A 13109-nucleotide genomic window follows, 5' to 3' on the forward strand; every position below is an offset into this window, starting at 1 on the left:
AGTCGAGTCATAATGCGGCTCGGCTCTCCCTAAAGAATCTGCTGTCTGCGGGGGGAGAGGAGGCAGGAGCGGGGTGCAGGATAAGTATAAGTACACCAAAGAAAGATGGGGAGTTGGACATCTCGGGGAGCAGGAGGGGCAAGACAAGGAGAGGGTGCAAGAGGCAGGAACCTTAAAGGGGCAGCAGACTGTAAAGTCTGTGGGTTGTTTAGTTAATTAATACACAGACTCCAAGAGTAACTTAAAACAGGACTTTACTATTCGAAGGTCAGGGCGAATCTGCCCAATAACTCCTGGCACAACACTTATATACTGGTGTGGTCACCGTTGGTATTACCGTATACAGAAGCCAAACAAAGTAGTGCCACACCTAAAATAGTTCTCTTAAAGGTGAACGGTTACATACAATAGTTCTCTTAAAGGTAGACGGGTACATACACTACAATCCTCCCTTTTTAGCTTACAACATACTTATTCCCCATTAAACATAACATATAATCAACTTCATGTAAAACAATTCACAGATATAGTCTCTGCGGGAAACAGTTCACAGATTCAGTCTCTGCGGGAACAGTTCACAGATTCAGTCTCTGGTCTTGACTTGGTCCGAACAACATCTCTGTGGTGTAGCCGGTTCACATTTCTAGCGTGACTCATCCAATAGTCTTTCCCTTGGCTTAACAGCTTGAACTTCCGTCCTGCTGAACCAGCCGTGCTGACTTTTACAAACAGCTGGACTGCCTTGGTAATTTTTCCTACTTTCCAACTGATTTGGCCCCCTTCGTGGGCCCACGTGCATGATCTGATAGAAGTGATAATGATTTAGATGGTTATCGTCTTCTGTTTCGTCTTTTTCTTTTCTGCTTCTTGGAGACTCTCGGGGCTCCCTTATCCGCTGCCAGCTGTAGCGCCACCATCTCCCTATGTTCCTTAGACTTTAAGTGCTTCATCCTGATTTCTGCACTTTGGGAGTTTTCATCACAAGCTGGGCAGACCAAGTCATCGTAATATTCCGTGTCACTCAACAGGTCATGGTAATATTCGGTGTCGTCCTGAGCTAGTCTAGCGAGAGGGCCTGCTACTTCTTCCGTACTTCCGTTAGCCGACTGTTGTTCCCTCCCTAGACATCTTTCCTGAAGAGACTTCTTCATGCGTTCATATTCATCCCGCTCTTCCTGGGTTTCCTGCAAATCCTTCACTAATGACCTCGTTTGTGATTTCAATACTTCCCCTTCCCTCGGGGATTGATTGATCAGGCTATTCAATCCTTCTACTGGAGCAGCTGTTTCAACATTCTGCTGTTCACATTGACGTGATTCAGCGTACTTTTGGCATCCCTGTAAAATCTGTGTTGCAACCTCAGCTATTTCCATAACTTTTGAGAGCTCCGAACTCCTTCCCTTTGAAGATTGAAGCTCGTGTTCAGATTGTTCCCATTGTAGAGTCTTGTCCTTCAGCATATGAAGGAGTTGGCTGACCGTTAACTCTTCCATGGGAACACTGTGGGCCAGAGTCTTCTCCATTTCATCCACCTTTTCCTCCAATGCTTTCACCTTCTTTTCCTCTTGTACTTTGGCTTCCAGCGCTCGGAGAAGTTGCGCCTTGATGCTCTCTAGCTCATGTTCAGAGGCCATTCTTACAGTCTCTGTGTTTCTTACAGTTCCCTTTTCTTCCACTGAACGGATTCCCAGTTGAATCTGTTCTTCAAGTTGTTGAATCTCGGTCATTGCCGCCCCATATTTGTCTTGGGTTTCCTTTAATATTTTTATGAGTTCTTGTACATCTTGTCTTTCATGTTCTGCCATGTCTTTCACCTCTAATTTCTCATCTATGGATGGAACTTCTACCGATGAGTCTGTCTTGGCCTTGAGCTCATCAAGAATTTCCTGCAGCCTTTGGACTTCTTGCTCATGTTCAACCTTCAGTTGCTCATATGCTTCCACTGAAACTAGCTTTTCGGAGGTTGCCGAGTTAACCCCTTCCAGAATTGTAGCCTGGGCCTGTTCATACTGTTCTTTCAACTTCTCACACTCTGCTTGTAAGGAGTCGTAGAGAAGAACTGGAATAAAATCCTGGCTTCCTGAAGATTCCTCTTCATTTGCTTCTTCCTGCAAATATTCTAACTCCTGAACAGCATAAGGGAGATGTGATCGGTAATTGGTCACGATGGCTCTATGGTCGCTCTCTGCTTGAGCTAGCTGCTTCTGTTGTCTTTCCAGATTCTCCCATTCGGTGTCATAGAACTTTTTCATTGTTTTCATCTCTTGTACGAGACGGTAACTCAATTGTTCTAATTGTTGTCGTAATTTGAAATAAGTTTGAGTCCGAGCTCGGTGTTCTTCCGTCATGGATATGTCCGTAACTTGAACAGGCTCAGAATTTTCTGTCAAACTAGGTTGTCGTTGTTCGGTGGAGTTCTGCTCTGAAACTTTGTTCTTCTCTGGAGCATAAGCCTTTATGCATGCCTTCGTTTTTCCAACCTTCGTCGGCAAGTCCATTTCAGCCTTGTCTTTCATATTTGGGTTGGTCTTATCGTCATCTGTTTCAGAATCTGAGCTGATTGTCTGCACCGAGTCCTCACTTGTTATGGCTTTTAGATAGTGCCATTCCATGTCTATTTTCTTGATCCACTCCCGTCCTAGAAGTGGTGGTCCTCCCTCATGTAGTACGTATAAGTTCATTCTTGGGTGTTCTTTACCCCTATCTCTCACTTTGACTCTTATCTTTCCCATGGGGTATACTTTATGCCCCGTGTATGTCTGCAATACGAACTTGGTATCTCTTAAGGGTATATGTGAGAATAGCCGGTGGTAATCCCTTCGATTTATGACTGATAGAGCTGATCCAGTGTCCAACTCCATTTTCACTTGGATTCCTGCTATTTTTAGCATGACCCAGATAGTTTGTAGGTCAGCTTCCTTACTCACATTGTGAATTCTCAGACTACCCAGCTCCTGGCCGTTAGGGTCTGAGTCTGAATTCTGTTCGTCTGAACTCTTCTCAGCCACCTTGTGTACCTTGTTGTACTTTTCCTGTGATGGCTTCCTTTGGTTGTTGGTCCTTTGGTTGTTGGTCTTCTTCCCTGACCGGCATACCTTAGCTATGTGACCCAGTTTGCCACATTTCCTACATTCCTGGTTCTTAAACCAGCATTGGTTCTGGTCATGTGTTGTCTTCCCACAACGATAGCATTTTGTTGTTGTCGAGGTAATTTGATCCACACTTAGTGCTGCTGTCTTTAGCTGCATTTCCGCAGTTCCCTTCGCTGCGGCTTCGTGCGATGCTGCAATAAGGACAGCCCTGTCAAGTGTAAGGTCGTTCTCTTTGAGTAGTCGCTTTTGCATTCCTTCCTTTGCCAACCCGCACACGAACTTGTCTCGCAATGCCTCTGTCAGATTCCCTCCAAACTGGCAGTATTTCGCTAGTCTACGCAGTTCGACCAAGTATTCTGCGTTGCTTTCGTCTTTCCGTTGCGTTCTCGCATAGAATTTGAATCGTTCCGCCAACATCAACGGTGTGGTGTTCAAGTGATCCTTCAGAACAGCCACAATATCATCGAAAGTCTGATCCGCCGGTTTAGCTGGTGATAGTAGATGCTTCAAGAGCCCGTATGTCTTCGCGCCCATTGAGTTTAGCAAGGTTATAGCTTTGTCATCTTCTTCTATTTTATTGGCCTCACAATAGATCTCGATGCGTTCCACGTACGTGGCCCAGTCTTCTACCTCGGCATTAAAATCATTGATGTTACCACGCTTAGGCATCTTCCTCTCTTTCTGATAACACCCCGAATTATTTCTTTAACTTATTTTTTTTTTCTAAGATGGCGGTTTTCCCGCGAAAATGGCGGTTTCCCGCGCTTATCTTCTCTCCCCGCCCACTTCAATGGCGGTTTCCCGCTTCTGTCTTCTTCCCTGCCTAATGGCGGCTTCCCGCGTTTCTTCCCTAGTGGGAGGGGTACACTTTCCCCCACAGGTGACGGCCGCTGGCTTTCAGATTCACAGCCTGCGCGTCGGCTTCAGTGCTTTCCCTTTTCTCGGCAAGGCAACCGGTGCTGGGTACACCCCGTTGACGGCGAACAGGTTCAGCCGCTGGGCTGGCTCTCGCTCAGTTCCCCTTGCTCGGGCTCGGTCTCTCTCCCGCTCTCTCGGCTCTACCGGCGCTGGGTACACCCCGTTGACGGAGAACAGTTTCAGCCGCTGGACTGGCTCTCGCGCAGTCTCCCTTGGTCGGCTCTGCCTCTCCCGCTCGCTCGGCTCCCAAACGCCTCTCCCAGCCGTCTCGCAGTCCGGTGCTTCCCTCCCCGGCTGCGGCTGAGTTTTTATATCTTCCCGCGCCTATGCTCCCGGTCGCAGCGCTTCGTGGCTTCGGTCGCTGCCCGGCCTTTTTCGCTGGTCGCGGTCTAGCTGTCTCACGATGCCGTTGCGTCCCCAGCCTGTCTGTACCGCGGCTTCCTTGCTCCACGCTACCCCAGTCTCAGCGCCTCTGGGCCCGACTTCTGTCCGGTTCCTTTCCCCCTCGACCGTGGTCGAGTGCACCGCCCTTATCCTCCGGTTATTCTTTTTACTTTTCCCTTACTCACAGTCACCGTGGCCGCCTTGCTTCTCGTGCTGATCGGCTCACTCCTCACCGTGGCAGAAGGGACAGTCAGTGCCTGTTGCTGATGGAAGTCTTTGGCCTAGAAATTCAGTTCGGACGCTATTGCGGCGCTAAAGTCGGGCGCTCGGCAAATTTAGCGGCCGCCGGAAAGTGCAGGCGAGCTCGCCGAAATTCAGTAGATTTGGCCAACTTTTTGGCCGAGCGCTGCAAAAGGCGTTGGAACCCTATGTTCAGGCGCTAATCCGGCGATGCAGCCTGATAACGCCGATTCCGGGCGCAGCGCAGGTGCGATCATGTGGTGAGTGTCAGCAGACACCCTGACGCCGGCCAGCTCTTAAAGGGGGAAGGGTCAACTTTGACTGCAGCCACGCCCTGCATGCTGTAGCCCTGCAACTAGGCCTCAGGACTGGTTGTGTACCAAATCAACGCCTGGAGGTCATGGAGAGGGCCCGTGAAAGAGCCCAGCGGTTCTCTGAGCATGCGCTGGGTGTGCTCCTTCATGGGGTACGCAAGAGAAGACGGGTCGTGTGCCCGGCTAGTGGCAGGAAGGCTCCCAGGAGCCAGTTCAGGGAGGCGTGGACCAAAATTGCCCGGAGGGTCTCCTCCAGCTCCGATGTTCCCAGGAGTGCGGACCAGTGCCGCAAGAAATACAATGACCTATGTCGGCTGGTCAAGGTGAGTACCCTTTCCAGTGTCCCCCTCATCCTTGCACGTGCACCTCCCATTAGGGCCAAAGGGACATCAAAGGTCTAATGCCCAGCCCTCCTGCCGCTGCAATGGCACTTGCATGTTAATCAATAGCTCTTTCTGCACTTATCACACTGTGCAAGCTATTCCACCATGGGAGGCCTCACACACAGCAACATGGCACCACACTGTGCAAGCTATTCCACCATGGGAGGCCTCACACACAGCAACAGGGCACCACACTGTGCAAGCTATTCCACCATGGGAGGCCTCACACACAGCAACAGGGCACCACACTGTGCAAGCTATTCCACCATGGGAGGCCTCACACACAGCAACAGGGCACCACACTGTGCAAGCTATTCCACCATGGGAGGACTCACACACAACAACGGGGCACCACACTGTACTTAGACGCCCTCCTTTCTCTTGCAGGCCAAGCTGGCGAGGAACGCCAGGAGCCTGCGTGTCACTGGTGGAGGCCTTCGCGATTACCAGGAGCTAACGGTTCTGGAAGAGAGGGTGGCCCGACTCCTGCATCACCCGGTGATTGGGCCTGTGGCGCTCGGCGACGCTGACCCTATACTGGAACCCACTGGTAAGGACAGGACCGGGTGCACCTCTCTCCTTGCCCTCGCGCATCAGATCTACATCCTTCCCCACTGGCCGAAAAATGCACATAATGCGCCAGTGCGGCCTCCCTCGCTGTCGGCCTGTCCTCACTCTAAAGCTACACTTGTGCCTTCCTGCTTTCAGCTGGTGAGGAGGAGGTGCTCCCTGAAGCCCAGACAGCCAGGCCCTCGGAGGAGGAGGACGTCGAGGAGCAGCAGGAAGGCGCCACCTCGGGGGAACCCTCCTCCGCTCCAGGAGATGGCAATGAAGGGGAGACGTCTGGCGTGCCGGAGAGCCAGGGGGAGGCGGGGGAGGGGAGCCCCGAACCTGGTCCCAGTGGCATGGACGCACGCGGCAAGGCTCCGGCGGCACGCCAGCCTTCTGCCCAGAGGGGGGAGGCGGTGGAGGGGAGGGCAGAACCTGGTCCCAGTGGCGTGGCCGCACGTGGCAAGGCTCCGGCGGCACGCCAGCCTTCTGGCCAGAGGGTGGAGGCGCCCTCCAGTCCGGACTCGGACGTCGCCCAGGAGGTGCACCTCCTGGACGAGATGTCGGCGGCGTCGGAGCGGCGGCACGTCGAATTCATGGAGGTGGTGGCACAGACGCCTCACTCCATCGAAAGCCTCGCACAAAGTGTGGTGGCTTTCGGCCAATCCCAGGCCAGGGGCCTGGAGCAATTCGCAGCAGCGCACGCCAGGGGGGTGGAGCTCCTTGTGGCAGCGCATGAGAGGGGGGTGCAACAACTCGAGGCAGCGCAGCACGCCAGTCGCCAGCTGAGAGGTGCTGGGCAGACAATGGCACTGCAGATGCGGGCACATGCCGGCGCAGTTGGGGCACTGACTTCTGCCACCCTCGCACTGGCGCGGAGGCGTCACCAGGCCAGCCGCCGCCCTGCTGCCGCACACCGGTCTGGCGACCAACAGTTTGGCGCGCTTGCTCCCCGGCCAGGCCGCCCGAGTGCACGTGTGTCTGGCGACCAGCGCGCGCCTGGCATCACCCACCTTGTCCCCATTGGTGCAGGCGAGCCTGCCACTCCCCCAGCCAGGGTGCAAGGAGCTGCTGCAGGCAGTGAAGAGGGCCACCCACAGCTGCAGCAGCCACCAGCCGGCCCCTCCCGGGCCCGCCCTCGTGTAGGCCGACCCCCAAGGGTATCTGGCGAGACGCCTTGTCGCCCTGAAGATCCTTCCCCCAGCCTCGCCACAGCCTCACGGCCCAGCTTGAGGTGCAGCAGCAGGACGGGCCGGGGCAAAAGACGGCTGTCGACAGACTCGCCCTCTCGCCACACCGAATAGAGTGTGTTGAGCGAGGGTTTGGGTGATGCGGGGGCTTCTGTTCTGGGGGGCATTATGTTGTTTGGTTTTATGGGGGTGTTTGTGTTGTGGGGGGGGCTTGTTTTTGTTAGGCCAGTGAGGAAGGCCATTTGGATGGTGATGTTTTGTTAGTCCTCCCCAGGTTTTGGGAGTGACAGAAGTTTGTGACTGTTTTTTGGGGGTCTTCTCTGTTTTGCTCTTCCATGTGGGAAGGGCCCTGAGTTTTTGAAATAAAGATGTTTATTTATTCACCATGTGCAGGTGTCATGTTTCAAGTGGTTGTTGGGTTAACCGGCTGAGGGCTTGCGGAGCGGCTGCCTTCAGCTGTGCTCAGTGGCCCAGGCCATTCCCTGACAGGGGGCCTAGAAGTGTCGAGCAATAAGCCCCCGGCGGACGGCCCTTGGACCTTGTCGCTCCCTCCTGGCCTGGTGCTCCTCCTCCTCAGGGTCCTCCTGCTCGTCCTCCTGAGGTGGTGGGGCAATGTCAGGTGGCAGTGCCTGAGTCCTGCGGATAGCCAGGTTGTGGAGCATGCAGCACACCACGACGAACTGGGAGACTCTATCCGGCGAATACTGAAGAGACCCGCCCGAACGATCCAGGCAACGGAACCGTTGCTTGAGGACACCTATCATTTGCTCTATTAGGTTCCTTGTGGCTTGATGGCTTTTGTTGTATGCCAGCTCCGCTGGGGTCCTGGGCGCGCGGAGCGGGGTCATGAGCCATCTGCACAAAGGGTAGCCCTTGTCCCCGATAAGCCATCCCCTTGGTGGAGGCTGTGCCTGGAACATGTCAGCCACAGTAGTCTGGCGCAGGATAAAGGCATCGTGGCTGCTTCCTGGGAAGCGGGCATTGACAGCTAGGATGCGCTGCCTGTGGTCACACACCAGCTGCACATTTAGGGAATGGTAGCCCTTCCGGTTGCGGTATTGCTCGGCATTGTGGATAGGTGCCCGCATAGCCACATGCGTGCAGTCAATGGCGCCCTGCACCATGGGGAAGCCCGCGATCCTGGCAAATCCGACTGCACGCTGCTCCTGCTTGTGTTGGGTCATGGGGAAGGAGATGAATTGGTGCCTCCTCGCGAAAAGTGCTTCGGTGACCTGTCGGATGCAGCGATGCGTGGCGAACTGGGAGATGTTCGCAATGTCCCCAGCAGCGGCTTGGAAGGAGCCGCTTGCATAAAAGCTGAGAGCCACCGTGACCTTCACTTCCACCGAGAGAGACGCCCTGGACATGAGCTGTGGCTGCAAATCTGCATGAAGCAGCTGGCAGATCTCTCCAACCACCTCCCTTCTGAAGCGCAGCCTCTTAACACAATGCGCCGCAGTCATGGTGAGATATGAGACCTGCTCCCGGTATTGCCTGACTGGGTAAGGCCTACATTGGCGACGCCTAATGGCCCCTCTGCGTCTAGGCATGCCTGGCCCTCTCTCAAAGCGTCTGCGAGCCCTTCGCACAAAATGTAGCAACTGAGGGTTGGCCCCCCATGCAGCCCCCATTACAAAGTTCCAAACAGCAAAATCACAAGGATGCAAATGTCAAAGCACTGGCTAGAAGCCAAAAATACCTCTCCTATGGTGTCCAAAATCAGTAATCTCTGTGCCTTGCTCTCTGTGCAGAAATCCAAACCAGTCAAGTCATTGCAGCGAAATGGCTGGCTTTTATGGGTGAGTGGATGTGCCCTTTAATTAGCGCTCCCCGAATCCCACAGGGCCTCTGTTGAGTTCCATTTCACAGTTCTTAGCAGCGCCATGCCCACATCGGCCGGGCGCCACTGAATTTCCGGTTTGGGGCGCACAAACGGCGTTGCACGACGGAATGACATCATAAGATGCGCGCGCAGCTGAGCAGGCGCTAACACTTTGCGCCGGCGCTAAAGCCCAGCTGAATTTCGGTGTAGGCGCAGATCCGGCGGTGCCCGGGCACTAAGTGGATAGCGCCGGAAATCTGGCGCTAACGGCTGGCGCAAACAGCTGAATTTCTAGGTCTTTGTCTCTGAATTCTTCCTCCTTTCCAGCTCTGCAGACTCGAGTTTTCTCCCAGCAGAATGACGAGGGCGGTTGCCTCTTCTCGACGCTCGTTAACTGCTTCGGAATTATTGTTGCCGCAGGGTACGATCGGACTCGTCGCCACTGTAAAGTCTGTGGGTTGTTTAGTTAATTAATACACAGACTCCAAGAGTAACTTAAAACAGGACTTTACTATTCGAAGGTCAGGGCGAATCTGCCCAATAACTCCTGGCACAACACTTATATACTGGTGTGGTCACCGTCGGTATTACCGTATACAGAAGCCAAACAAAGTAGTGCCACACCTAAAATAGTTCTCTTAAAGGTGAACGGTTACATACAATAGTTCTCTTAAAGGTAGACGGGTACATACACTACACAGACGGCAGCAGGGAGACAAAGATGCCAGAAGGGAGCAAGATAGGTGCAGATGAGATGCGCCATTGTTTTAGAGAGAGAGAAGAAACGGGAAGCAAGGGTCAGCGGTGGAGATGAGGCCGAAGGGAGTGGCACTGTTGGAGAAACCGTGATAGCAGGAAGACTCTCTAAGGGAGTTTATGTATCTGACGGAGAGCAAGGACGGGAGGTTATCGAAGAGATCGAGAGTGAGGATTCAGAGGGGGACAGAGATATGGAAGTGGGGGATGGGGTGGCATTGTGTGGAAAGAGAAAGGTTAGTGAGGGGCAGCTCCTCGGCTCAAATCTAAAGTAAGGAAGAGGCTGAAACTGTAGGGAAGGTTCAAACAGGAGGTGAAAAAGAGCCGGAGGCTGCAGGAGAAAGTAACAGCTTCCTGAAAAGTTGGGAAGGAGCATGAGAGGAGAGAAGGACCGGCGATTAAATGATGGGGGGATTATCGGGCACACTTCCCTTATTCGGAGCCATGATTACTGATCAATTTTTAAAGTACAATAGATTAGTATATGTTATGGGAGACAAGTTAAACTTCAGGTTTTGATTTAATATGTGGTGGAGGAATGGCTGTGCAGAGCGGTGGAATGGATTTGTATGATGCAATGGAATGATCATGATGTTGTAAATGTTTTTAATGTTCAATAAATAACATATAAGAAAAAAGTTGGTAGCACCCTCGCCTCTGAGTCAGAAGGTTGTGGGTTCAAGTCCCACTCCAGAGACTTGAATACAAAAATCTAGGCTGACACTCCAGTGCAGTACTGAGGGAGTGCTGTGCTGGACTGTTGGAAGTGCCGTCTTTTGGATGAGACATTAAACCTAATCTGCTCTCTCAGGTGGATGTAAAAGATCCTATGGCACTATTTCAAAGAAGAGCAGGTGAGTTAGCCAATATTTATCCCTCAATCAACATCACTAAAACTGATTATCTGGTCATTATCACATTGCTGTTTGTGGGATCTCGCCGTGTTTCCTACATTACAACAGTGACTACACTTCAAAAAAAGTACTTCATTTTTTTTATATTAGTTCCTGGGATGTGGGCATTGCAAGGCCAGCATTTATTGCCCATCCCTAATTGCCCTTGAGAAGGTGGTGGTGAGCCGCCTTCTTGAACCACTGCAGCCTGTGTCGTGAAGGTACTCCCACAGTGCTGTTAGGGAGGCAGTTCCAGGATTTTGACCCAGCGACAATAAAGGACTGGCGATATATTTCCAAGTCAGGATGGTGTGTGACTTGGAGGAGAACTTAAAGGTAATGGTGTTCCCATGCACCTGCTGCCCTTGTCCTTCTAGATGTTTGAGGTCGCAGGTTTGGGAGGTGCTGTCAAAGATGTCTTGGCGAGTTGCTGCAGTGCATCTTGTAGATGGTACACACTGCAGCCACGGTGCGCCGGTGGTGGAGGGAGTGAATGTTTAAGGTGGTGGATGAGGTGCCGATCAAGCGGGCTGCTTTGTCCTGGATGGTATCGAGCTTCTTGAGTGTTGTTGGAGCTGCACTCATCCTTCTGACTTGTGCCTTCTAGATGGTGGAAAGGCTTTGGGGAGTCAGGAGGTGAGACACTCGCTGTAGAATACATAGCCTCTGACCTGCTCTTGTAGCCACAGTATTTATGTGACTGGTCAATGGTGACCCCCAAGATGTTGATGGTGGGGGATTCGGCGATGGTAATGCTGTTGAATATCAAAGGGCGGTGGTTAGACTCTCTCTTGTTGGAGATAGTCATTGCTTGGCACTTGTGTGGCACGAATGTTACTTGCCACCGTAGGAAAGGCTGATATTTAAAGATATTTAGTAGATGAGAATCATATATGTATAACTTCAAGTGTAGCCATTGACCAAATAATATTACCCATAATTACTCCTGAGTAACTAAAAAACTAAGACTTGTTCAAAATGCAGCTGCAGACAGTCAAAAGCAGTTTTGACTAAGATTTGATAACAAGCAGCTACAGGCTGGAAGTGAAGGTCAAATCATTAAATTGCTAAGAAAAACATATTATAATGCTGAATAGAACTTAGAATTCACTTAAGAAAACTAATTGCAACAACATTGAAAGGATAATTAGTATAAATTCCAATAAAATGAGAGAGATCATGGAAGTTAAGGTATTTATCTGGTAGATTAAAGTGAAATAGTCTGGATACCTCAAGACAAATGAGAGAGCAGAATGTTATGGGCTCTTGGTATAAAGGCCTTGTGCCAGGGAGGCAATGAAATGAAAGAGATATGGTAAATTCCAATGGGGTGAAAAGCTATAAACAAGATAACATGACAGCGGAACAGAGTTAATGGAAATATACTGGAAAGGCGGGATGCTACCTTAACCTGAGTGACAATGGTATTTTGACCATTAGAACCAATTAAAAAAGGTGATTTTGTTAAAGACTATATATGGACACTGGCCAAACGAACTGTTGATAAGGAATGGGTTGAAACCTCGATACTCAAAGAACTACTTCACACAGAGATTTGCTGCGAAGAAAAGGAACAGACTTACGACAACGTTGCCTGTGTCCGAAGGGCTCCAGAGACCAAGGGCTGCGAGCTATTCGCTTTACTATCGCCTAATGTTAAGTATTAATTATGCTACAAGCTTATTAAATCTGATCTATTGCTAAAACATACTGGCTGCGGCCTATTTGTGTCTCGTCCAAGAACTCTGAGTGGTCACTTGACTGACTCAGACCACTTATCAGCCCAAGCCTGAATGTTGTCCGGGTCTTGCTGCATGCGGGCATGGACAGCTTCATTATCTGGGGAGTTGCGAATGGAACTGAACACTGTGCAATCATCAGTGAACATCCCCATTTCTGACTTTATGATGGAGGGCAGGTCATTGATGAAGCAGCTGAAGATGATTGGGCCTAGGACACTGCCCTGAGGAACTCCTGCAGCGATGTCCTGGGGCTGAGATGATTGACCTCCAACAACCACAACCATCTTCCTTTGTGCGAGGTATGACTCCAGCCAATGGAAAGTTTTCCTCCTGATTCCCATTGACTTCAATTTTACTTGGGCTCCTTGATGCCACACTCAGTCAAATGCTGCCTTGATGTCAAGGGCAGTCACTCTCACCTCACCTCTGCAATTCAGCTCTTTTGTCTATGTTTGGACCAATGCTGCAATGAGGTCTGGAGCTGAGTGGTCCTGGCGGAACCAAACTGAGCATCGGTGAGCAGGTTATTGGTGAGAAAGTGGTGCTTGATGGCACTGTCAACAACACCTTCCATCACTTTGCTGATGATTGAGAGTAGACTGATGGGGCGGTAATTGGCCGGATTGGATTTGTCCTGCTTTTTGTGGACCTGACACACCTGGGCAGTTTTCCACATTGTCGGATGGATGCCAGTGTTGTAGCTGTACTGGAACAGCTTGGCTAGAGGCGCAGCTAGTTCTGGAGCACAAGTCTTCAGCACGACAGCTGGGATGTTGTCGGGGCCCATAGCCTTTGCTGTATCCAGTGCGCTCAGCCGTTTCTTGAT

General features: G+C 51.4%; 1 protein-coding gene across 4 annotated transcripts in view; it reads left to right on the forward strand.

Moving 5' to 3' along the window:
* Positions 1 to 13109, forward strand: part of LOC147113864 (uncharacterized) — an 87020-nt gene that overhangs the window by 57517 nt on the left and 16394 nt on the right. The window lies entirely within an intron of this gene.

This window comes from Somniosus microcephalus, chromosome 8 (assembly GCF_052327205.1).
Source record: "Somniosus microcephalus isolate GS21.2 chromosome 8, FLI_Smic_1.0, whole genome shotgun sequence".
Lineage (NCBI taxonomy): Eukaryota > Metazoa > Chordata > Chondrichthyes > Squaliformes > Somniosidae > Somniosus > Somniosus microcephalus.